The following is a 26,887-nucleotide window of genomic DNA, read 5'->3' as shown; positions in this document are numbered from 1 at the left end:
ACTCACTTGACTGATTTCTGTTCCTGACCATAGGATTTCTCTGGCATCCCTAATCACATTTGTACAAGGTTGAGGCATAGCCTAAGGAGAGCCCTGCTGAACTGGATCAAAGCTGCATCTTATCAAGCATCATATCTCCCACAGTGGCCAACTAGATGCCTCTGGAAATCTTATAAGCTGGACATGAAGGCTGAGGAACTAGGGCAAATAGTGCTGAAATGAGACACAGTTCCAGGCCTTACTGATAAATTTAAAATGAACACGTCCAGATGGCTGGGCTGGCACAAAAGACTTTGCCACCTGAGTTGCTCCTGTCTCTGCCACCCACTTCTTCTGTGTCACTTGCTGCTCTAACCCCTTAATTTTTTATAATTTTGCCAGTTGATTAGTAATGGCTATGCTAACTCTCTGCTTCCCTTTCCACACCATCCTTGCCTTGTTCTGAGAAAAGGCCAAAGGGGTACAGTGGTACCTCAGGTTACAAACACCTCGGGTTATAGACTCCACTAACCCAGTAGTAGTAGTACCTCGGGTTAAGAACTTTACCTCAGGATGAGAACAGAAATCGCAGGGTGGCAGCAGTGGGAGACCCCATTAGCTAAAGTGGTACCTCAGGTTAAGAACGGTTTCATGTTAAGAACGGACCTCTGGAACGAATTAAGTTCGTAACCAGAGGTACCACTGTAATTTCTCAAAGTGAGGCATTGTAGTCAAACTTTGCTATATCGATTGATTTCGCCTTATGCCCAACCCTGAGGGAAATGTGCCATATGCACAGAGGTTTTTCCAAATCTACAAGTCCATTTATTTATTTATTAAATGAACTGGGTGATACACAGCTCAAATATGTGTTAGTTTGCAATGTCATCATTCTGGAGGTAAATCTGGGGCCACGAAAGGTGTGGGAGCATTGGTTAAAGTATGTACTGAAGCTGCGGTTGGAGATAAGCTAGAAATATAGAAAGCTGCCTTACACCAATTCAGACCCTTGGGTCTACCAAGCTCAGTTATTAACTACACTGACTGGTAGCAACTCTTCAGGGGTTCAGAATGTTGGTTCAAAATATATGTAAAGGAAGGAGAATTCCCTTGTTGCCAAGATCCAGGTTTGGGGCAAGTGCTTTTTGTTGACAAAGCATCAGCATTGATTTAAAATCACAAAAAAATATGCAGCAAAGTAAAGTAGAAATATAGACTTTTCGACCTTTAAAATATGCCCTCCAAGTTCCTTCCAAAGTTTTCCACTTGCTCTGGCACAGAAAAAGATCACACATTTGTTAAGTTAAAAACAGTTTACTTACAAACTTTCCAAAGGTCAGATTCAAAAGCTTCAGAAAGTTGCACAGGGAGTAAAACTTGACTTAGTTACAAAGTGGTGAAAGTTCCTAAATTATTGGTATAGGAACTCAAAGAGTGGCTTGGGAGAGCCATGCGGTCTGAGCTAGAACAACCAGCTCAAGCCTCTTGAGCTTCTCAGATAGGCTAAGAACAAATGTTTGATTGCCCATTTCTTCCCAAGGTGAGGGGAAGTGGACATAAGTAAACCTGGTAGGACAGCTTCCTCTATGGTATTAACCCCTTAATGCATTAATTAGACTTAATCATGTTGTGTATATGAGGCTGGCTATGCAACACAGACAAGGGTGTCTCCCGGCCCTACCAGGAGATGCCAGGGATTGAACCTGGGACCTTCTGCTTGCAAAGCAGATGCTCTTCCACTGAACTATGGCCCTTCTCCAAGAGATGGTTAGAGATGACAACAGATGGTTGGAGTGCAAGATGGTTTGGAAGAACGATGGCTGCTCAAGCTATGTCTACCCAACCTAATTTCTTTTCTGTTGAACAAGATTTTGTATTGTTTCAAAATCCTGCATAACTAGAGGAGACAAAAGGGTGGTGTGAAGCAAATCCTCACTCAAAGTCCCTTTCTTAAAAGCTATTGTTTGTCTCTTGCTTATATGTTATGTGGACCTGATCTATGCTTGGCTGGGAGACCAGAGGAAGCCTTTCACAGAAGCCAGAAGGAGCTGCTGAAGAGGAGTGTAGAGTGTAGTGTGTGTGTGTGTGTGTGTGTGTGTGTGTGTGTGTGTGTGTATTTCCACATCTCAGAAAAAGCTGTCTTTGTCATGCCTTCCTAAAAGATTCCTTATGGGAAAATAAATGCTCCAACTCCAAAGAGCATGGTTTGGGAGAGACTTCCAAGAAATCATCAAACTGGCCTTCCGGGAAAGACTCGGAGGCATGGGGTCATTGACACGTATGTACAAACATAACTTTTTTGCTTTCCCTTTGCACGGACTCCAGCTGGCAGGGGAAGTGAAAATGACAAATATCCACCCTTAAGAGACTAGAACTGGTCAGTTGCCAGGCTTTTCCCTAAACAAGGCCTCTCGCTTTTGAAAAATGCAATCCAAGGCTACCTATTTCTCAGAGCTTTCTAAGGTCACAATCCTCAAGCAAGCTTAGTCTGCAGCCAGGGGTACAATTAAAAAATGCATTCACTAGCCCAATTAAAAATTCCATTTTTTGGCATAGTTGCGATCAAAAACTCACAACAGCATGTACGGGGTTCTATGCATCTGCAAGAATGTTTGAATGCCCTTCTCATACAAACTTAAGAAAATGCTGCTGCATCTGGCCAATGGCTCATCTAGTCCAGAACCACATTCTCACAGTGGCCAACCAGATGCCTCCTCTGGGAAGCTCTCAAGAAGGACCTCAACACAACAGCACTCTCGCTACTTGTGATTCTCAGCAATTAGTATTCAGAGGCATACTGCAGCAGTGGAGGCAGAACCCAGCCATCCCCCTGACAACCTTATCCTCCATGAGTTTGTCTAATCCTCTTTTAAAACCATCCAAGTTGGTGGCCATCAAAAAATCTGAAGGACCAATGATTAGCTAACCCTGGTGTAACAAGCACCTGTCAAGCAAGTTTACTTCATGCTCAGACAACATAGTGAAACTCATTCAGCCTAGGGAAGCTCTATCAGACCTTGGTGCCTGCTCATGAACCCTAGAGCAGGAGACCAGAGTATCTTCTTTCTTGTGAGAGGCTTTGGGGTGACCCGTGAATTTGTTTGTGCCCTGGGTGAGAACCAGGGTGGATGGCTGGGTTCACAACTATTTTTCAAGTCAATGGGAATAAAAGGGATGGGGAGCCCCGTTTTGGCCGCGAATATACCACTTCAGTCTAAGCCCAAACCAATTTAGCAGCCTTGTAATTTCAGCTGGGTGCCCATTCAGCCAGGACTTAAAATATGAACTGTGGGCCTCCCGTCACCTAACATGGCATTAAGAGGTTATTCATCTTCTTTACACAACCTTGTGAATGAACTCATTGATAAGGATCTTTCCTGTTTTCCTATGCACGTTTCCCAGGGCATGGTCAGTCTGAGGAGGAGCCAGGCTTCTCACATCCAAGATTTCTAGAGTTCCCAATTTCTGTGTGTGGGTTGTGCTTCTCTCTCCAGCTGTATAGTTTCCAAAACCCAGCGTTACTAGCATCTGGCAGCACTCACTTTAATTAGCACAGGCATCCAAACACCCAAACACACACACACACACACACACACACACACACACACACACATGTGTTACTACGTATAGTGCTTGGTTTAGTGGGGAGGAGAAAAGAAACCTCACACTGAGCTAGCTGATAATATTAAGATGCCACCACCAGAAGGAAGGAATTCTGGATGAATCAAAAAAGAAAGAAAAAAGCTAGTCAGTTTTTGAGATTCAGTGTGGGATGAATCAGTTTTCAGAATTCATTAACTCTCACAGCCTAAATGTGCTCTCTAACAAGAACACAACCTCCTGTAGAAGGCTTTTGAGTATGTATCACTCATATGATGCAGGTATCTCATACCACTTTTTCCTGAGTTGAAATATGATGTTATCTACCAATGGCATTTATCCCAGCTAAGAGGAGGGTGGCAAAATTAATGGATTAATTAAGACTTGTGAATATGTACACAGACGTTGTTGGCCCTGGCCTTCTGTCCACATGAAAGCTATCACAGCATAAAAGAAAATACAGTGGTACCTCGGGTTACATACGCTTCAGGTTACATATGCTTCAGGTTACAGACTCCGCTAACCCAGAAATAGTGCTTCAGGTTAAGAACTTTGCTTCAGGATGAGAACAGAAATCGTGCTCCAGCGGTGTGGCGACAGCAGAAGGCCCCATTAGCTAAGGTGGTGCTTCAGGTTAAGAACAGTTTCATGTTAACTACGGACCTCCGGAATGAATTAAGTACTTAACCTGAGGTACCACTGTAACAGAAACTGATTTTTTTTACAAAAGTTATGCCTGGTCCCCTCAATACAATTTTGTATCTGCCACAGGTGACTAATCAATAAGCTATTTTCAAGGCTGGATTAACTGAGAGATCAGACAAAGGTTTAATTTTAAATATTTGCTCCTCAATTAATGGCAGAGCACACATTGAAAAGTGCCTTGCTATCTGACTTTTAGAAGACATCTGAAGGCAGCCCTGCATAGAGATGGTTTTAATGCTTGATGTCTTACTGCGTTTTAATTTGTTAGAAGCCACCCAAAGTGGCTGGGATAACCCAGTCAGATGGGCGACATATAAATAAATAAACAACTTCTTCTTCTTCTTCTTCTTCTTCTTCTTCTTCTTCTTCTTCTTCTTCTTCTTCTTCTTCTTGTCACTGTCTTCCCCACCTGTTGTACCAAAATTAATGGCAAACACATTGGGCAGTACACAGCTAAATAGCTGCAGAAGCAGAATAACTCCCACTTGCACATCAGGACTTCCCTCCCTCTCCTCTCCTCTCCTCTCCTGTCCCCTCCCCCCAAAAATTTGCTCCAGGGGGTTGTGGGGACCCCTAAGGCAAATTTGGGGGGCAGAGGAAGACTGGGGAAGAATTTTCCATTGCACTGACATAACCAATGACTTAGTATTATGCTGAATTCTACTAAGAAACACATTTTCTTTCCAGTTCCTATTGAAAGCTGGCAGATATACAGTTAAACTAATATGGCCTCTTTTCTATCACTAAGAACCACGGATGACAGACGCTATCAAAATTCAGTTGAAAACAGTGCCAAGAAATCTTTTGAATCTTATGGATGTTCTTTTTTAAAAATGAAAGTAATAAAAAATAAATATTTTGAATCAGTCTGTCACAAAACTAACCACATTTGTTGTTTTTAGGCCATTTTGCTTCTTGTGTGTTACTCTCATAGGGACTACTTTGTATTCCAGATTCCCCTATACCTGAAAAAATAAAGTGTGAGCATTCGTTTATTAAAATTGTAAATTAACTCAACAGAAGCGACACCACCACCTTCCTTCAGTAACCTCTAAAAAGGTGCCAGTGTTGAGACTTAGGTAGCAGATTCATACATTTAGTCCAGTCAACTGATTAGACTGAGCCAGTCAACTGGAAGTATTTGATTGGATGGCAGGTTTTATTTCATCTTTTGCTTATTTATACACCACACCTATTAAAAGTAAACAAGAAACATCATCAGGCAAGTCATACAGCAGTAGGGGAGGGAGTTACCTTTGCTGCAGACCATCACCCAACCCTTGAAAAATCCCAAATTCTGGAGGACTGGAATCAGTGAGAAAGGTAAGTAATATAGTTTTGTGATTTTCAGCTCCATTCATTAAAAATGAAGAAGGCGGGGTCCCCCAAATCTGAGGATAACTACTTCAGAGTAGTACAATCAGTGCAACAGCGCTACTTAATCATGAAAATGAGGTTAATCAGACCTTTTGCAATTTTGCATACTGTGAACTTCTGCAGCTGTAACACCCATTTGCTGCCAACGGGTTGGAGAAGCAAATCAGCCAAGTATACTCCCTGCCCTCTCTGGGGTGCGGTTAAGCATTTGGCCAGCACAGAGAGACCTTACCAGTGGTTAATGTTAACCAAGAACAGGAATCAGTTTTAAGTGGCTAGATCTCAAGGCAAATATTGTTTGTTTGTATGAGAAGCACACCCTCCTACAAATTAAAACCGCCCATCAAAAGGGTGCTTGTGCCCAGTAAGGCAACAGTGTGGTCCACCCAAAATGTATTCAGCAGCAGTATTTCAGACCAGCAACCTAAAACAGTTTTTGTTCATGTTTGATCTTTTGCCAACCAAATGGGGAATGAGGCCAAATTTCTCGTGTTGTTATGAAAAGGCTTAGCATTAAAATAAAATAAAATAAAATAAAATAAAATAAAATAAAATAAAATAAAATAAAAAGAGAGGAGAGGAGCGACTCACTGGTCGGATGCTCTGACCACACTGCCTTACACTTACGTATTCTCCCTTTCTGTGCTTAGATTCACAGGGAGGATGGATTGCTTTCAGCATGTTGCCTAGTGACACCAGAGAGCCAAATATGTTCTCTGGTGAGCAACAACCATTACATTTACACTTCTTATACTCTTATGATTGTGTGCAGTCCGCATATTTCAACATCTTTTCTTTTCTTTCTTTGTCCCGTGCTCCCCTTTCATCCCTGCTACAAGAATATTGACTGCAAGTGTTTATTAGTGGCAAAAATTATTCAGGCTGTTCCAGATAACCCAGTTTTCATTGATTTATTACAGAGCTTTAGGGGCTGGAAGAGGATGGCTCTTTTAAAAACCACAACTCAGAAGGCCCCAGATCAAATCTTAACATACTCTACTTTGGTAGCTAGTGATTAGAATCCAAGTTGCTGGATACAGTCCAAAGGCAGAATAAGCTTTGTGTGAATTCAGTGCTTGGTCAAGAGGCATGACCATGAACACCAAGCAGCCAAATACCACATATACTCACCCTCTCTGCTGCTGTTAATACAGCCCTCTATCCCTTTCACTATTTTTCCAGTACAGGTAAGCAGGAACTAGGTGGTGGTTTCAAAGATACTGCCTGATACATCTGCACCCAAATAATCCTGGAAATAGTCAGATATCTTGTGGCTGCCTTGGGAAAGGAGTTCCTTGCTTACTCTTCCTTAACCCAAGAGAATGGACTGGGAATAAAGCACAGGGGAAATATGGTAGGGAAGGAGGTAGGATGGGTCCCAGAAAGTAAAGATGAAAGGGATCAGCTGCAAGGAGAGAAGGAGCTCATTTAGTTGGATCCCAAGAAGGGAGGTGGGGAAGACAAGGAAAGAGGCAAGGGAGGTAGAATAGCCCTAGCAACAGATGGTTTTTTTGGAGGGGGGCATCATGGAGGTGGGTCCTGGGATGCTACAAAGGGCCAAATGGGAGGCAAGAAACCTTGACACTGCATGCAGACTACTCATTTCCCACAATACACTTAACTTCACAGGCTACGTACTATTTTAAATCACTTGACTAGTGCATCAGTTACAATTCCCATTCCTCCAAAATTATAAAGCCTAATGTTTCAAAGCAAGAGCTTTGTGCCGTTCCCACTGTTTTCGAGGGAAATCATGGTTACTTATGATGAGACAACTGAAATGGCTTAAAGTTAACCAGAATTCAAAGCAATTAAATTACCCTGCTCCTGGTGTGAGGAAGGCAAGCCGCTAATGCATAGAAGGGAGGCCCTTGGGGCATGCGGTAAAGAAACCGGGTCGGCGCTAAATTCTTTATCAAAGAAACGGCTTACTGTGGAGATGCATCTAAAAGCATATTGTATAGGTCTAATCTGATACATGGAGGAGTTAAACACTGGAATCCTTTGGTTAGACTTATTTGCAACGGTCTAAGCTATCAGCAGGGGTAAAATGTGAGCTTTACCACAAAATCAAAGTGACTAAAGGAGCTTATTCTGGACTGGACTACTTTTGGTTGCTGCATTTTTAGTTGCTTCCACAGTAAGATCTCAGGATGCATTGTATTTTTTTAAAACACCACACTATTCAACTGGCTTTACACACCCAGGCTGTGTAAATTAGAAAATGGAAAAAAAAACCAATGCCAACTCAATGGCCTTTTCCACTATATTTTTTCTGAAGCACAACCAAAATGAAGAAAATCATTTTTACCCGTCCTCTGATGACTTGAGGGTCCATTTCACCTAAGCACGGAAATATGCTCACCCTGCTTCTCCTCTGCATACTCCTACAGGCGGCAACAGCACCAAGCAGCTGCTCAATATCCACACAGCAGCAGGACACATGCAGCAAATTAGCAACATCTGGTTGGGTCTTGACACATAACTTTCCCCCTTCTATGTGGCATGTGGATAAAGTAGAGTGAAAGCTTTATTCAAGGTTTGCAATGGTACAGATCAGGCTACAGGTGCAGATCACCCAAGATCCAGCTAGAGAGTTTGACAGCAACATCAGGGACCATGAGACCAGCTGAAAAAATATCTCGACAGCCAAACTCCTCCCACTAGCTTTTTAAGGGTGAGATGTGGTGGCTATGAAGGCTTATTCACACTTACCTTTCCTCTGCTCTTTCAAGGCATGGTCCACGCCTTAAAGCTCAGTGTCTGCGTGCCCCCCCATTTTACCTTAGATTCCCCTCTCTGAAAACCTGCTCCTTAAAGCTCAATTGGAGAAAACAACCATCCAAAGAAAACCCAAACTGATGTTTGCTCTGATTGAGCGCTAAAGAGCAGGTTTTCGCTGGGAAAGCTCCATGACAAAACAAAACAAAACAAAAAATGCTTGGACACAGAGTTTTTAAATGGGACAAGGGGTAAGTGTGGATAAAGCCCTGAGATTTCTCCATGGGGTGTGACTCTGTACTCAGCTGTGGAGGCAGCACAAACTTATTGGCAATGGGGTGGGGGTCAGACCCTGGGCTCATCCTCCAGCTGCAGGACAAGAGCCAGTGGGGCTACCTCCCCTTCCCTGGCCTCCTTCTCATTCTGCTCCCTGTTGAGTGTCCTCATCATCTGACAGCAACTGCAATCCCAGCCCCGAGCTCACAGCACAGTGTTGGAGGCAGCCCACCTCTGAATACAAGTTGCCGGGTATCAAAAGGGAGGAGAGTGCTGTTGTGCTCAGGTTCTGAATGTGTGCTTTCCATGCGCTTCTGGATGGTCACTGTGAGCACTAGACTAGGTGGGCCTTTGGTGAGCACTAGACTAGGTGAACCATCTGGGCTCTTCTTATTGCTCTTACTGAATGCAGCTACTGCTTCAGAGGAGGGTCCATGGCTTGGTAATAAAGCACAAACGTTGCATGTACATGACTCCAAGGATCTATCATTGACATTGCCACTGAAAGTGTCTTGGATAGCAGAGCTGTGACCCAAGAAACCCCTGTTACAAAAGAACTTGCATAGCAAAAGCCCTTGATAAAAGCAATCATGTCAAAACACATCAGGCAACTCTGCAATAAAACCTTTCTCAGTTTTGGCATCGTCGAGGTATATTTCTCTCTTGCTCTGTATAATTACGATCTGCCATTTAAAAGAAGAATGCAGTCCCGCCCAAGAACACAGAGGTTGGTCCTTGCTACTCTAGAGCCCTCCTCTGAATCTACCCAGACTAGAGAACCCAAGAAGCCCAGGAGAAAACATGCCCAGAGAGGTGTCTCATGGACAGGCCATGTACTGGTGGACGCATGCAAGCCTTGAAGGCTCTTTAGGTTTGCGACACAATTTCCAAGGCTGCCTGTGATCATTATATTAAAAGAAAAAAGAAAAGTGACATTTGACTAAAAGGTTTTGCTCAGCCAGGCAAGCATTAAACCACTGCAGACTTTTACTCCCTCTAATTTAAAAGCTGGAAGCGGGTGGAACAGACCCAACACACCAAAAGAGGTTACTAGGCAACACTACGAAACAGACAGCAACATAGATAATCCATCCTAAAGTAATTACACTTTTTCTAATTAAAGATTACTGTAAATCCAATAGATCCCAACAGGAACTCCAGCAATTTAGACACACATTGGCTAAGTTATCTGTTTTCAAGCAGTCACATTAGCATCTAACCCTTCACAATAAAACACTAGGAAAACAGAGGAGATTTTAATTTAATAGGACTTCAAACAGGCAGCTACTAGCCTTTGCATTACTTAACAGTCCTTAATGCAGATCTTTTACTAATTTGTATAAATTACTCCTGGGATTAGATTCTACAAAAAGGTGCCAGAGTTGAAAACCGTGTCAGCTTCCAGTGTCAGGTCTCAGCCTTACAGAGTGTGGAACGACAAGAGGAGAGTGTCCAAATAGGCACAGAATGCCTTCCCTACACACTGCGTAATCGTAGCCAACTCCCATTTATCAGGAATTGGGAGGGCAGAGTTCCTGGGAAGTCTTGATGCCAAATGCATCCTGTTAAAATGAACTCTGCTCACATGGAAGATAGAGCAAGCTTGTTTTCTCTGGCTCCAGAGGGTAGGACTCAAACCAATGGCTTCAAGTTACAAGAAGGAAGATTCCTACTAAACATCAGGAAGAGCTTTCTGACGGTAAGAGCTGTTCAAGAGTGGAACCGACTCCCTCAGGAAGTTGTGGACTCTCCTTCACTAGAGGTTTTTAAAGAGAGGTTGGGTGGCCTTCTGTCACGGATGCTTTAGTTAAGATTCTTGCATTGCAAAGGGTTGGATTAGATGACCCTTGTGGTCCGTTCCAACTCTACAATTCTATGATTTTAAGACTCCCTGGAAGTCCTTTATTCTGGATTAAATGGGAACTAGATAGGATGATAAGGGACGCGGGTGGCGCTGTGGGTAAAAGCCTCAGCGCCTAGGGCTTGCCGATCGAAAGGTCGGCGGTTCGAATCCCCGCGGCGGGGTGCGCTCCCGTTGCTCGGTCCCAGCGCCTGCCAACCTAGCAGTTCGAAAGCACCTCCGGGTGCAAGTAGATAAATAGGGACCGCTTACTAGCGGGAAGGTAAACGGCGTTTCCATGTGCGGCTCTGGCTCGCCAGAGCAGCGATGTCACACTGGCCACGTGACCCGGAAGTGTCTCCGGACAGCGCTGGCCCCCGGCCTCTTGAGTGAGATGGGCGCACAACCCTAGAGTCTGTCAAGACTGGCCCGTACGGGCAGGGGTACCTTTACCTTTTTAGATAGGATGATATTAGTATAAGTATTTTTAAAATTAAAAAATCAAGCACCTAAAACTGGTTGTTGCACAGTGATATTAAAGAGAGAGAGATTTGTGTTTTGCATAATGCAGGAGAACTTGAAAGCTAGTCTGTGACTTTTTGCTGGTTCAACTGTGCATTTTGGAATTTTTATTCTCTTCCTTTGCTTTTGTGGGTGTATTGTAGAATACACCAAATGAAGCAATCCAGGAGTAGGACCCTAAAACCATATGAATATTATTTTCTACCACCTGAAGATGGGAATTTACTAACCTTGAGATATAATTTTGCCATTCTAACAACTCTGTGAGGTTTGGCTGGCCCAGGGCCACCCAGTGACCATAATGGCCGAGTGGGGATTTGAATCCTGGTGTCCCTGCCCTAGCACAACACTTTAGCTATTACATAATTTGAGGCACACAGAACAATTCCACTGCCAAAGTGGAAAGGAAAAAATCAGCCAGTGCGCTCTTATCTAAGTAACCTGAACAGCTGCCTGGGGCTGGTTGGGAGTGACAACTGTTCTTCTCAGTAATGAGGACTAAGACCTTGCTAGGGTATTTGTTTGTTTTAAATGAATGCAGGGTTTGTCACATCCCAAATTCTGTTCCAGACATCAGATCCTGTGCGAATGAAATCATAGAACAGTAATGGCATCCACTTACAGCTACACACACACACACATCAAACGTTGTGCTGAAATGAGATTTGAAAGCCTACCAAAGCTGGTGCAGAAGTATAAATACATTTATGCTATTTATTTATTTATTCCTAAATAGTAGACAGATACTGACATTTTCTGTTTACTATAAATACTGTTGCTATCAACAAAGCAAAGACATTCTTATAATGTTCAAACAACTAGATTGTGTGTGGGGTTACCTTTTCCAATACAATTTCTAATTATTAATAAATAAATAGGGCTAGTGAGTAAAAAAATTCAGCTCTGTCTACGACTGTAAGCCTTCAGTGAGGAAAGCATTCAAGTGTTAGAATTAAGAGCACAGCTAACAGTGAATCTCGAAGTGCTAATTTTCTAAATACAAGGTGACTGGTTCTTTTGGGTGTAATTTAAAAAACAACAACAAATTAATGGGAAGCATTTAAACGAGTAACACCCACCCAATGTAAAGTGGTATGGTCCCATTCCCATAGGGATGTACCATTATTTTGAATGGATTCTACCTGAAAAGGCTTGACCAAATCGCATCAATCAGCTAAGGTCCACTATGATCAAAAACAAAAAAAACCCAAAACTGTAGACGAGCTGCACTGAATTTTAGCAGACAACAGACTTTCCTGCATACAGTGCTTGAATCAGAGCCCCAGAAAGACTCCAGTGGTAATTCACCAATTTTTGTACTGGAGGAATATGCACATTCCTCCACTGGGCTCTGGGAAGGTTGAGATAGTCCAAGAGAAAAAAGAAGTTGTGGTAAAATTGACTGTGATTTCACCACATATTCAAACTAGCAAGGGAGGGGGTGGGGAACAGCTTTATAAAAGCCACAGAGAACCAATAGCTATGCAAGAGAATTTTTAGTTGCACCAGTGTTTTGCACAATTCTAAAGATAATTTAGGTCTTCCTCCCAGAGCCTGATTCCCATGCAACGATCTGATTGAACAGCCAGATGCTGAACACAAAGGCTCTACGTTCAGAGCTTCCTCTTCCATTAAGTAAAGATAAAAAGGAATTGTAGCCTTAGATAAGATAAGGGTATCTTCAAGGAAAGTAATAATAATAGGCTCAGCTGAAATTTAGGGGACGGCCCACACTCCTACTTGTCCCTTTTCCTGTGTCTAGAAAGCACAGATCCCAGCAGTTTTTCCCTTGCCCCACCCCTTCCCCAGGGAAAAACCTGCTCTTCAGCTCTAAATTGGAACAAAAGTCAATCTGGAAAGAAACCCAAATTGATGTTTGCTCCAACTGAGCAGCAAAGAGTGGTTTTCCCTGGGGCAAAGCAGCAGGACAAGAGGAAGTGTGGTTACACTCTGACTGGCAGCAGCTCTCCAAACGTATAGACAAGGATCTCTCCCAGCCCTACCAGCAGATGCCTTGGACTGAACTTGGGAAGCTTTTGACTGCAAGGCAGATGTTCTACCACTGAGCTTTGGCCCTTCTCCAATTTGGTTGCCATTTATTCAGCTCTTACTTAACTGCAAGCAAGAAACTCCCACACATACAGTGGTACCTCAGGTTAAGAACTTAATTCGTTCTGGAGGTCCGTTCTTAACCTGAAACTGTTCTTAACCTGAAGCACCACTTTAGCTAATGGGGCCTCCTGCTGCTGCAGCGCCGCCAGAGCATGATTTCTGTTCTCATCCTGAATCAAAGTTCTTAACCCAAGGTAATATTTCTGGGTTAGTGGAGTCTGTAACCTGAAGCGTATGTAACCTGAAGCGTATGTAACCCAAGGTACCACTGTACATCATTTTTCATCTTTTGTGGGGGGGAAAAGATGCATTGCCCCCATCACTACAATGCTACACAATGGCTTTAGAGAGGCTGTTTCCAAACTAATCCATCTCGATGCTTCCAAGAGTTGCTGGGTTGCCACCTTAAAGGTTGTAAGAATAATATGGCTGAGAGATAAGCAGCAAGCATAGGAACAGGGAAGCCCCTTACTCTTCAAATGTAGTTCTAAAGACTGTAGTTTTAAAAAGGAGATGTGCGGTCATTTGTCATTCCACAGGAAACTGCAGATAATATAATTTGTTTTATGAAACTAGGCAATTTAGACAAGTTATTTAATTTATTTAATTAAACAACTCAAAAGAGGTAACATTCATTTTAACTGTATGAGGGGAGAAGGGAGAGGAAAGGGAGAGGAAGCTCTAATGCCTGCTGATGTTTCAAATCTAAGGTGGTCTTTGATAACCGCACATCCATGATAAATTGAGAATCTGCCAGTTGTTTGGGGATTAAAATTCTTAATGTTCTCTTTGGCCTACCTTTGCAGGCCTCCAGCAGAAATTCCCCATCAAGAAATTCTGATTTATCCCAATCATTCAAGAAGGAATAAATGATGTGGTAAGTCAGAGCACTACAGCTATAGACGATACAGGGTTAGAGTCAGCGTGACATCATCTGCTTGGACCATCACCTTATATTCATTATCTTCTATCTTAATACCTTACATCACCTCATTAGCCCTGATTGGAACCATTAGTGTGTGCAAATGCAAGGTCAATGAGAAGGTGAGGCAAAGGGCAGCCCTCATGCATACTTCACTGCAAAGCAAAAGTCTTTAAGACAAATCCAATGGCCATTACACTTAAGCTTGCAAGAAGTATAAAATTTCTTTGAATGCACTTAACCTCTCAGGCAAACTGAATCACGCAGAAGCAAAATATGATTATTAAAGTATTAAAATGTTTCTCTCTCCGGAGTAAAGGTTAACACCGTTAAAGGAATACTAATGCCTCCTCAGCATCAAGCACCAAGACTTCTACAGCAGGCACGTCCAACAGGTAGATTGTGATCTACCGGTAGATCACTGGATGTCTGTGGTAGATCACTGGCTCCCCCCAAAGAAGCTCAACAAGTTTGGCTCCCCTAAAAAAATCTCAACATTTTTGCCCTGCTTGCCAAAAAAGCATGGCTTTCCCCCTCCCTAAAAAGAGGTCAGCAACTTGGACCTGAATCCCAAAAAAGGGGGTAGATCACAGCCAGCTTTTAACTCTGTGAGTAGATCGCAGACTCTTGGGAGTTGGCCACCCCTGTTCTACAGGATCTTCCTAGGTAGGCTTGTGATATCAGCATAGGATCTGTTTAAACTTTAAAGCATATCCGATGGATGTCCAATGCATGACTTCCCCAAAGAATCCTGGGAACTATAGGTTGGTAAAGGTGCTGAGAATTGTAACTATATGAGGGGGAAACTAGAGTTCCCAGTCATGTGCATTGCTTTGAATGTATGCTGTGGATCTGCCCAAACCTATCTGCTCAGGATGAAAGGGATCAGGTGGCACATTTTGCAAACTGGAAACTGAAGCAGAATTCAAGATGAACACGTTTCATTTCATTTAGAGTTGGCGCTATCCCAAGATTTTAAGCACTGGCTGATTCTTAGGAAGCTTGATTCCAAGCATGAAGCACTTTGTGCCAAAATCTGGTGCTACAAGATAGGAATGCCAAGAATCTGCCGCATATGCAATCCTGGGTGGTGGAAACAGTATGCCTGGCTTCAAAAGAGCAGATTACTTCCAAAAGATAGCCTTATAAATATTTGAAAATAATCTGGAATCCTTGTGTTTTTTGACTTCACATTTGTCTGCTGGGATACCTGACACCAGGACTCATATGCCTTTGCAGTTTCTATTAATTCATGTGCAGAATTCCTCGCTTTTAAAAGACATGCTTCCGTAATGTTAATTCTGCTGTTAGAAGAAGAGGCAGAAGGAAACAAATTGCCTGGACATGTGGAAACTGTGAGTTAACTTTGGAAATGGTACCTGCAGAGGTCTGGGCCTTGCCCAAGCCATGGTTTGTTGTTACAAGAACTACCCCTAGTAAGCCTTGGGCTCATATTGTTCCTTTGCTCTTTATGTAAACCATATTTTTCCATCAAAAAGGATCACATTATGGCTTGAGATCCTAGTTTGATCACAAAGTACTTTTTTGCCATCTTTGGATAAAAGAAGAAATTATGGTTTTCTGCAAACTGGAACCCAGAGACTTCCAATGTTTGCTACTCACATAGAGAAGGCAAAACATCAACGCCTGAGGATCACTGCAGCTATTTCACAACCCAGTTTAGATTGCACAATAGTAAGAATTAAGCCAATGTGCCTCTTCCTTGGCTCATGGACTAAACACGTCTGTACTTTTATTCTGTCCATTTTAGACTTCTTTTCTTTCTTTTTTTGAGAACAAATCAAGACCTCGTGGATCTGGAGAAAAGTATCACTGAAGATCAAGAATGAGACTTTGAGAAAATCCCAACCTCCAACTTCCCATCCAAATCATGATGGCAGCTATCACAGCTGATAGCCTCATTGGGGTGAACAATACCAAAGTGTTTCATCAGCCGAGACACTCTTCTACTTGAAAAAGCTTCCACTGAGGGAAGAGGACATTTCTCGCCCTGCCAGGAGGTGTTTCCTGACAGCAAAAGTTCAAAAAGGGACAAAATCACAGATACATGGGTTATGTGAGCAAGTACACTGTGGACATGAAATTCTCATACTATGAAAATGACAAATATTAGAGGCTATTTTACTTCTCTTCCTCTTTCCTTTTTTTCTTTCCCCCTGCAATATTCCCCAAGGATGCTGAAATGCCACATCGATTTTCAGGCCCAACTGCACAAAAGGCATTAGAGGAGAAATGATACTATGCCCAGTTAGCCTTGGTCTGGTTTTCATCAGGCTCAAGCAAATATTAGGCAATGTACAAAATGTGCTAAATACATTTGGGGGGAATTCAGGGCAGCCTGCTCAAATCCATTCCAATAATAATTTCCAAGTGTGATGTCCTCTTTCAAGTCAGAAGAAGAAAAATGCCATTCATGAAAAAGGAGATGATCAGGCCAGTCATACTTAGCCAGTCGCTTGCAATATATTTCAGAATTATTACTAGATTAAACCCCAAAACAATTGTGACAAACGCAAATTCTTTCTCCCAATTTGCAAACGATGAAAACACTAGCGAGCAAGAGAGCTGAGTTACCCAAGGTCAGATATGCTAACCGAAGCACAAGTAGGAACAGTGCCCTGGAGACCTCCTGACTCACCAAATCCCCCCCCCCCCATGAAAACTGAAAAGGAAGAAAAAATCTTTCAAAACACAGTTTAGCTTAACTCCTAATTAAATGCCGAACCCAGCTGTACAGAGCCATGAGAAATATTTTTAAAGCCTTAAAAACAGGGGCTATATTAAGCAATAATCCCAGAGGTACCTAATTTGGGAAACATCACAACAGAACTGGTTGACTTTGCAAGTTGTTGCTTTCTAATGAGGCAGCAGAATGCAAGTGAGTGGCAATGGCTTTGGAGGGTGAAACAGCACAAGGCTAGGGGGCTAACTGTGGAGTGGGGACTGCAATAGGCAGGGAGAAAATGCTATTTTGGGTCCCTTCACCTCTCTTAATTAGATCTTACAGGCAATTCTATTAGTGGCTGAAGGTTTTTGACATCCCTGGGGCTGCAGAAGGAAAAAAAGGCCCCTTGTTTGCCCCAATCGCCTTTATCTAATCCTGCAAATCATATTCTAGAGTGCAAAGCAAAGCGGGGTAGGGTATTTCTGAACAACACAACTCAAGGAACAAAGCAAATAAACTTGCACTTTTTACTTATTTATTCCACTCTGGGTGGTAGTCAGGACATTGGTTTTCGATGAATAGTGCTCCTCAAGGAACAATTTCTGTGATGACTTGCAAACAGCATCCCATCTACCAATGAACTTTGAGAATTAGGGGGCAAGTTGCAGGGCAAAGTCGCTGTGCCCCCGGTAATGTGTAGGTAACCATAGGGAACACTGACACCAAGTTTTCTTGGGAACCTCCATCACCATGGAACTCCAGATAACCTTCTCAAGAACCTCAGGATTCCCCGGAACACAGTGTGGAGGTTCAGATGTAACAACAAACCATAGTCTGAATGAGCCCTGTATTTTATATACTCCCAAATTCCAGCTTCCAGTCTCACTTGAAATTTTGCTACAAAACCGAAGTTTGTCATTCCATCTAATTTGGCCCCTAGATTAACATTAACATGCAATGTTTTTTCTGTGTAAGTAGCAGCTGTTGGGACGCTCAAGTGGCACTGCGAACTTGGGAGAGGACCTTGGGAGATGGAGTTTGTCTTTCTAGTGGCCGTGGTCTCAAACTTCTTCATTTCACCCCCAAGGCTGTTCAGGCTTCTCTGTGGCTTGATGACGACAATGATGTTGATAAAAAAATATATATTTATATCCCACCCTTCTTCCCATTTACATAACATTTGTTATGTGAATGTGATGCACATTTGTTAACTGCATTCACACTTTTAATAGCCCTATGTTTTGCCTGCTAATCAGGATTGCAAACTTTAGTTTTAAGTGTAATTGCAGTCATGCTTCGTGGGCAAAATGGTTTGCCACTAAATCAGAAGGGAGAATGGAAATTATCATTATTGCGAAGATTTTGTCTGCCATTGGTCCAACAATATCTGAGAGGGCTGGCCACAGGTTGCCCATCTCAGCTAAAGCTAAGTGCACAACAGCAGCACTCCATAAAACTGAAACAAAAACAATATATTCATTACCGGTATATTGAAAGGAAAATCCAGAAAATAATGAAAACCTGCTATTAAAAAGACTGAGGTGCCACAAAAAGATCCCAATGGAAGCATTTAATTTTAAACTTGAATCAGCTATAACAAAACCAAGGAAAAGAGCAAACAAAACTGTGAGACAATGTCAAAGCTCCAAAACTGTCAGGCAAGATCCAAGAAAAAAGATCTTTACTTCCCCCTGAAAAGAACTGTGTGTGCCAACCTGACCTCAAAAGCCATCATCCTGATGCTCACACTAAAATATTAAATAGCTTCCTCTAAACAACAGGCAAACAACAACTTGTCACTTATCTTTTTAAAAATAATTTGCTTTGGATTTTTAATCTTCTCCAGCCTGGTGAGACACCTTTGAAGTGAGGTGTGCCCAAGGGACGAAAGGGCGTGTGAGCCCAGAGCTTGCTGACATAACACTACATCATAGTTCGCTATTACATCTGAACCAGCCAGGTTTGAAAACCACCCTAGGTCTGGTGCAGACACAAATCGGTTCCAGTCTTTCCCCTTCTCAGCAGTAATCATGGTGTCTACTCTGAAGGTGTGCCAATGCTAACAAGTACTTGGGGGCACATTCCTTTCAAATTCTGGTTAAAACTATCCATGACAAACCATTGGTGCAAACGTAATACAGCACTATGGCCAACGCTGACAAAGGAGGAGAGGGGTAAGGTGGGCATGACCCTGTGGCTCACCTTCAGTCATGGTTCAGGGATCAGTACTGTTGCATCTGTACCACCCAGTCTAGAGGAAGCAATTGTTTTCAATGCTACACCCTGCCATTCAAGAAGCAATCAAAACTGCGTCAAAAATTGCAGCTATTTTCCAGGATTAAACATACCTATACCTTCTGCCATACTTTTCTGACCACCTCCCCAAAAAGAGAGAGACCAAAAGATTTCCTGGCAGCAAATACTGAATGGGTGAAAGAATACAGCTTGTGTAATAAATGAGCGTAAGAACTAAATATTATTATAATCAAGGATAAAGTAATCATTAAAGGAATGAGTAGGCAGCTCTCTGGTCAACAATTTTTGTTCTATGGGCTACAGAAGAACCACAATTTAAGTTTTCATGCTATCAAAATCCAGCTATCCTTCATGATACTTGTAACTCAGCTGTTTAAAAACTTTAAAAATTATTTCTTATTGCAGAAAATGACCAGAAGGTGGACTGGACATTTTAGGAATGTGATGGTTTCTATCAGCTCGTTCTTTAAGCTAAATGTGTTTTCAGGACTAAGTTGAAATGAATTTGTTCTTCTCTTTATTAAAAGGCTCAACTGTTTCATTTCAATCTCCTGACCACAGACTGGGAATCTTCCATGTTCCTCCCTCAACTATTGCATGCACATTTCCCTTCCATGGTTATCTGGTCATGATATAGAATTACAGGTATATATATCAGCACTAATCATGGACTGCTCTTGCAACCAGAATCTGTAATCTAGATTTGACATGGTTCTGCAAATCTGGTTAAAGAAAATCATAGAAAGAGGGGGGAACCTTGCAATTCAGTACAAATAAAAACAGTTTTAGACTAAGAACCCGTTCTGTACTTCCGTAAAGAACATGAGGTTTAGTAGTGGGACAGAAAGGGAAAAACTGAAATGGATTGCTGGTATATACAAGAACACATGCACACACCACACACCTCCTAAAAGGAAGAGAAGGCACTTGTCTCTTTCAGTGTTCTGTTCTAGATCAGCTAATGGGCCTATCCAGTCACTGAGCATTATAGTAGACTGTTTTATCTGCTACTCATCCATTTAGCACTTAATATCTCTTCTCATTTTCTTCCCTTTGACAGCCTCTGAGATGGACTACTATTCTTGTGTTGTTATTCACAGAAGCTGAGGTAGCAGCTGCTTAAGGCTGTTAGTAAATACATAACCAAGCTAGGGTTTGAACCCAGGCCAAGCCTGTCACTATCTACCAAACCACCCTGGTTCTCAATGCTTGCATAATTTAAGATAAATAATCCCTTAGGGGAGGGAAATGTATACAGCAGGCGTGCACAGGAAGGGTAATGCAAAGTTAAAGCTCTGCTTAATGTAAACCAAATACACACTGGGAGTTATGAAAATATGGTGCTAAGGTAGCTCAGATTGTGATGAATAACAGCACTGAGATGGATGCAGCTTCCTGGAGTGGTGAGAAAGTGAAAAATAAGGAAGAGATTTCCTCCTGCGTTTGCAGAACGCTATTTAGTTTATATATACTCCCAAACTTTTAATAAAAATCCCAGTTCTCCAAAGCTATCTGAAATGACCGCAAGAAACCTTTAAATCATCCGCCCACCCCCACAAGCAGAGCCATATGCAGATGAGATCAGTGAACGCTGAATTAAGTCCTGTTTTTATTTTTTGAGTCAGTGAAGCCACAAAATGATTAACATTATGATCAGCAGGATAGACGGGGGGGGGGGGGGGGACAGAGAAAGACCATACAGCAGAGGTAGCTAGCATGGTGCTCTCCAGATGTTTTCTGGACTGCTACGCCCATCAACCCTAGTCAGCAAGGCCAAAGGCCTGGGATTATAGGAGTTGTAGTCCAGGAACATGGAAGAGTTTCAGAAAAGGGCAACCAAAATTGTCAAGGGGATGGAGCAGCTCCCTAATGAGGAAAGGCTACAGCATTTGGAGCTGTTTGGTTCTGAGAAATGATCAGTAAGAGGTTACATGATATAAGTTTATAATATAATGCATCGCATACAGAATGTGCCCTGCCTCTTAACACTAGAACTCATAGACATCCAACGAAGCTGAATGTTGAAAGATTTGGGGGACAGAAGAAAGTACTTCTTCATGTAGTACATACTCACTCCCACCACAGCCAGCGATGGCCACCAATTTCAATGGCTTTAAGAGAGAATTAGAAAAACTCTTATTTCCTGAACATACATTCAGTTCTCCACATCATAGTTGCAATTATTATTATTTTAAGTCCTCAAGAAAATTCACAAACATTTTAGTGCACATTTCTGCAGGTAATTTTTCCTGAGAAAAAGCATTTCCTCTAAGACAATGAACTGGAGTATATATTCACCAGTATCCTAGTATATGCATTTTTGTACACAGTACTTGGCTGAAAAGCTACATCAAAATTCAGAAAAGTAAAAATTCCATAGGATGGCTGTGTTTTGATTTGTGTATTGTTTCAAAAACTGCAGTTTAGGTTCAGTTCTCATTTAATCTAATTTCTCTTTCTTCCCTACTCCTGAATCTCATCCTTTGTTCGTTAGTCATGTTGGAAAAACTGAGTGCGGGAGTAAAACTATTCTCTCCCTTTCTTTTAGTTTCCTGTGTCCTCTTTTAATCCTCTATTCTTGGCATTAATACAAAAATAATCTCCCAATACAGTTCTCTCCTGAGTTTTATGTCTCCAGCAGAAGCTGAACCGGAAATTCCTTTTACCTCTAGATGTCTCGTCCCAAGAAATACCTGGAGGCTGCCTTGAGGGCTCTGACATGGCAGGTCACTCTTTTCAGAGTTTCTGTGAAGCTCCTAATTAGAAAAAAAACAGGCAAGTTCTCTCTTGCTGAGAATCTCAGCGTGCCTAGCACAAAATACCGCAGAGACCCTTTTTCCCAACTTGGTGCCAGAGAACAAGAAGTTAGAGAAAGACAGTATATTTTTCCAGCAAGACTTGGTGTCAGAACACACAAGTCACACACAGATCTTCAGACATGCCAAGGGCTAAGAAAAATGCTCTGCAGAAAAATATCCAAAGCACAGGTTTCAAAGCACAGGTACAGCCACACTAACGGATCAACTCCTCACATATCTGATAAGTGGTAAAGGTAAGTAATGGGTGGCTGCAGGTGGGAAGTTTTCTTCCTCTGCTCACCACTCCTCTCCCACGTACTTCCTGTTCCTCTGCATGGTTCCAACATGTGAGGAGGGGACTTAAAAATAGTGGCAGTAGGAAGGTTTAGCCACTCTTCTCCGCCTCTGCTTATTGGATGGGCAGAAGTGACTTAGGACATCCAAAAGCAGGCTCTCCACCTGTTTGGTTCTCAGAAATGAGCAACGACACAGAAGCTGTTACGATGGATGTCAAGATGGTGTTATTTAACCTCCTCTCCGCCCACCAATGCCCGTCACACACCAGTACAGCACAGTCAGCAAGAGCCCAACAATCACCACTGACCACCTTAGAAGGAACATCAAAAATGCACCCAAGTCTAGGAGCGAGAAGGAACACAGCTTTGGTCTTTGCCAAATGTGGGTCATTGCCAAAGACATGTAAAGCGCTTCCTACTTTTTGGGTGTTCAGGAGCTAAGCTGCATTTGAAGACTGGACTCTGCTGTTCTCATGTGCTGCCCCGTGGAAAAGGATGCTTTGCTTAGGGGTGGAAGCAGAGGAGGGCTTTCAACTCCTTACAACACCTGCTGCAATGAAAAAGGTCTTTTTCACGTGCCTGAAGTTCAGCAAGGAGGGTCCTGTCTAATCTCAGTTGGGAGGGAGTTCCACAAGTTTGGGCCCACAACACAGAATGCAGGCATACAGCTCATGGATTGAAACACACACACACAAACACACACACGCGCACACACACACACGTGTGTCACTTCTGGCAGCCTGTCCAATTTATTATGGTTTCTTTCCAAGCACCTGGCTTCTTCATCTGCACCATTTGTTCAGCACTTTATTTTCTTTAACCACCCACTTTTCCTGGTTCATTTAAGAGTGAAGCCTGCTCCAGTGAGCAGGGGAGGTGCCCTCAAGATTGACACATGATTTCACAAATCCAGTTTATCCTGTAAGCTAGAAAAACAGGATGCATCCACCCCAGGTCTGTTGATCTTTTAGGCACTTTCTTTCACCACATCACAAATCTCCCTATTTGGAAAACTGGCAAAGGTGCTGCTCTTAATTACTCTTCTTTATTATTTCCAAGGGAAACCAAACTGAGAATAAACAGATGCCTGCCCTGCAACAGACTGAAAATGGCATTAATGGCTAATAAATTATTGGACACTTGCACCACCACAAAGATTATTACATTTTGATGTCCATTTCAGCAAAGCGTAATTGTTCTACTCAGAACTAAGGCCAGGTCTTTAAAGAGAGCAATGACAGAGGAGTGTTATGGATCCAGGTTGAGAGTGCAGTGTGCAGTGGTGAACCCTTTCCCTTACACGCTTAGATACATACACATACACACTTGTATTTGTATCAAATAATGGGGGTTTGGGAGGGTGTAATGGTGTACTAATCTTAATTTTTGCTATGGTTTATTTATTTATTTTGCATTTATATCGGCATAATTGCTGGAACTACAACAAATAATAGGTGTTTCACCGCTACATAAGCTGTTTTAAACTGTTTTTAATGTTGTGTTTTAATGATGTAACCTGCCTTGGAGTCTTATGGTGAAGGGCAGGCAATTAATTAATTAATAAAACATTCTTTGTTTATGTTCTGAGCTAGGTAAAATATAAATAAATTAATTAATTCTGCGAAGGACAGTTCTTAACCTTTAGGGGGTCATGGACCCCTTTGAGAATCTGATGAAAGCTTTGGAGACCCTCCCTAGAAAAATGCACATCAACATGTACACCCAACATTTTGCATACAATTTGCACCTGGTTCACAGATCCCTAATACCCAGCCATGGATCCCTTAATAGACCAGGAGGGGTTATGAACCCCTCCTCTAGAAGATCTCTGCCTTGCAAGGAAGGCCTCTAGCTACACCAAATGTCCTATATACTAATAGTAAACTCATTATCCAAGTGTGGATCCTCATGTAGCCAAAATGGCACCATCCACATGCAAGAGGGAGGCACCAACAAGCTTGTGAAAATCCAAAGATCTGCAAAAGTATGTTTTGAAAAAGAATGGGATGGTGGTAAAAAAAAAAAGGAAACAAGCACAGCTCAATAAGTCCTGAGCATGCTCAGTGGACACAGAATGACAGATGAGAGAAAGTGTGGTGGCAGGATGGAGTGGGATGGAGTAGCCTTGAAAAGGGCATGCGGGAACCCTGAACAGAAATATTCTGCATTGCAGCATTTTACTCAAGGACCCTCTTATGGAATCCTTATAAGCTCTCAGTAAATTAGCTTACATTAGCCTAACAGTATGAACTGTAATTGTTTAATTTCCACAGTCCTTCACACATATGCAGTATAGACCAATGTGTAAAACTGGTGAACTGCATTTAACTTGCTGGGTCATGAGTTGCAAGCACCTTTTCTGAAGCTCCAAGACCTTTGGGGACAAGGATCCATCTTTCTTTCAGTTGTACAACTGAATATTCATGAAACTTCCCTCAGGGTAGAGGAGTTGTAAATCTGCATTAATAAATGCTGGGAATTCAAATGGCATTCTCTGCTATGACGCCAGAAGTTTAATCTATTAGCTGGACTTGCTTAGACAGATGCCACCAGGATGAAGTATGAAGTCTTATAACAACAATGCTTAGTTACTTTTAACCAGGAAGCTCATCTCTTCATTGCAAGCAAAAGCCTTTTAATACAGGCATAATAAAACCACTTTGTTTTTAAAGACACGAACACTGAGAAACAGAGCACTGGGTTTGCAGTCTTCAGCAAAATGAACATGTTATCAGTAAAACCAGAAAACGTCAACAGGAAATATGATCTAGAAGTGTTAAAAAGCTGAGACCCTCTGCAAAAACATCAAACTCCAGGTGTTTCCATCTGAGGTTAAAGCTATGTTCCAATTCCTAACTTCAGTTTCTCTTCATCACTCCTCCCATTTCTTTCTTCACCTCTTGACTACATGAATACCTAAGAGAGTTACTGTACTACCTATGCCTAATTATCGCCTCTTCCTAGTGAAACTAAGGGCTAATGGTAATACCTCCACTCACTTCAATCCTGTTTGTTGACTTGGAGGAAATTAAGCACACATACACACACATGCACAGCAGCTCTGGATAATTAGAGGCTGAGGTAATTATTTAATATAAACATACAGTGATCTGAAAGAAAACCAAGATGCTCATGCATGAAGTTGGGGCCAGCATACCCTGGTATTTCTATGGCCCTAGTTTCACAGACTCAGGTAATCACATTATGGATTGTCTTTTAGGTAGAAAGGTGCTGTAACCAACCATGTACTCTTGATGGTTCACTAGAACAGAGAAGCCAGTGGTTATAGCACTCAACTTCTTCCCTTACTTGGAAGCAAGTGTAAAAGTTTCCTCAAACTCTTCTGACTTGTGACCAAAGGAGAACTGGTAACACAAATGCATGTATGCTTCCCCAGTATTTCCCCAGTAATCATGCTTCACATGATTGGCAAAAATAATTGCATTGGCAAAAATAAGCAATCAACAGGGATACAAGGCTATGGTGTTTATTCCAGTTGCACAGCCCATCTGTCCTTAATTCTTCAGCATTAGCATAATAAATATGTGTACTTTGCTTTCATATCTCTGTTATTACAGGTGGATTCAATCATGCACAACACAATCATCTAAATATAGTTCTAATGTTCCATTGAGCTCACATGACCAAGAAACAGAAGCCAAAAGGTGGAGCTATGAAACTGAAATGACAAGCTAAGCAGGTAGAAGCAGGCTTGGTTCTCAGTGGCTCAGGTTAAGTTCTCTAGCACAAACAAAATAAAATGGAAGCAATATGGAACACTGCTGAGAACAAATAAACCCAATAAGGCACAGTCGTGATGTGCATCCTTTTACTTTCTCCCATATAAGCATATGACTGCCATCAGTTCATATGCAGAAAAAATAACCTTAAACATGGGTACAGTAAGGTGACAGCAGTGGTGAAAAAAGAGCAAGTCTCCAAGATGTACACAATGTATTTTGTCCCATATTTCAGATGTGGGAAAGCATTTTTTACCTAGTCAGCCATATCCTTATCTCTCCAAGATTCCCATGTGCCAACTTTTTATTCTTTTTAAATTTATTATTTTTATTCACTCTCAAACAACACTTTTACATAACGAAAAGGAGAGCCACTGCAGTGCAACAAAAAGAAATTGATACATAACATAAATCCATCCGTATGCACATGCCTGCCTCCCAACAATAAGGGCAAAAGTTAAAGGTTACTGCTGTAGCCCCCAAATTCTGTCTTGGTCAGGCCACACCTGCAGTGCTGTGCCAGTTCTAGGCACCACAATTTGAGAAGGATATTGACAAGCTGGAATGCGTGCAGAGGAGGGAAACCAAGATGATAAAGAGTCTGCAACCAAGTCTTATGAAGAACGGTTGAGGGAATTGGAGACATTTAGCCTGATAAAAGAGGAGACTGAGAGGAGGTATGTTAGCCATCTTAAAATATATGAACAGTTGGCACATGGAGAATGGAACAAACTTGTTTTCTCCTGCTCTGAAGCCTAGGACCTGAACCAGTGGATTCAAGTTACAAGAAGGAGATTCTGACTAAACATCAGGAAGAACTTTCTGGCAGTACGAGCTGTTTGAGAGTGGAACAGACTCCCACGAAAGGCGGTGGACTCTCCTTCCTTGGAGGTTTTAAGCAGAGGTTGAGTGGCCATCCATCGTATATGATCATTGATATTCCTGCATTGCAGGGGCTTGTACTAGATGACTTCTTCGGTCCCTTCCAACCCTACAATTCCATGATTCAACAAACTATGCTAAGTGGTGAAGCTCAGGCACATTGCTCAACTCCAAT

General features: G+C 42.2%; 1 protein-coding gene across 1 annotated transcript in view; it reads right to left on the bottom strand.

Moving 5' to 3' along the window:
* The window catches only part of MAN1C1 (mannosidase alpha class 1C member 1), a 127,103-nt gene that overhangs the window by 76,547 nt on the left and 23,669 nt on the right, over nucleotides 1–26,887 (bottom strand). The gene's annotated exons all lie outside the window — the stretch shown is intronic.

Source organism: Podarcis muralis, chromosome 7 (genome assembly GCF_964188315.1).
Source record: "Podarcis muralis chromosome 7, rPodMur119.hap1.1, whole genome shotgun sequence".
NCBI classification, from domain to species: domain Eukaryota; kingdom Metazoa; phylum Chordata; class Lepidosauria; order Squamata; family Lacertidae; genus Podarcis; species Podarcis muralis.
Note: the sequence above shows the minus strand (reverse complement) of the source record. Positions and strands in the feature narration are given on the sequence as shown.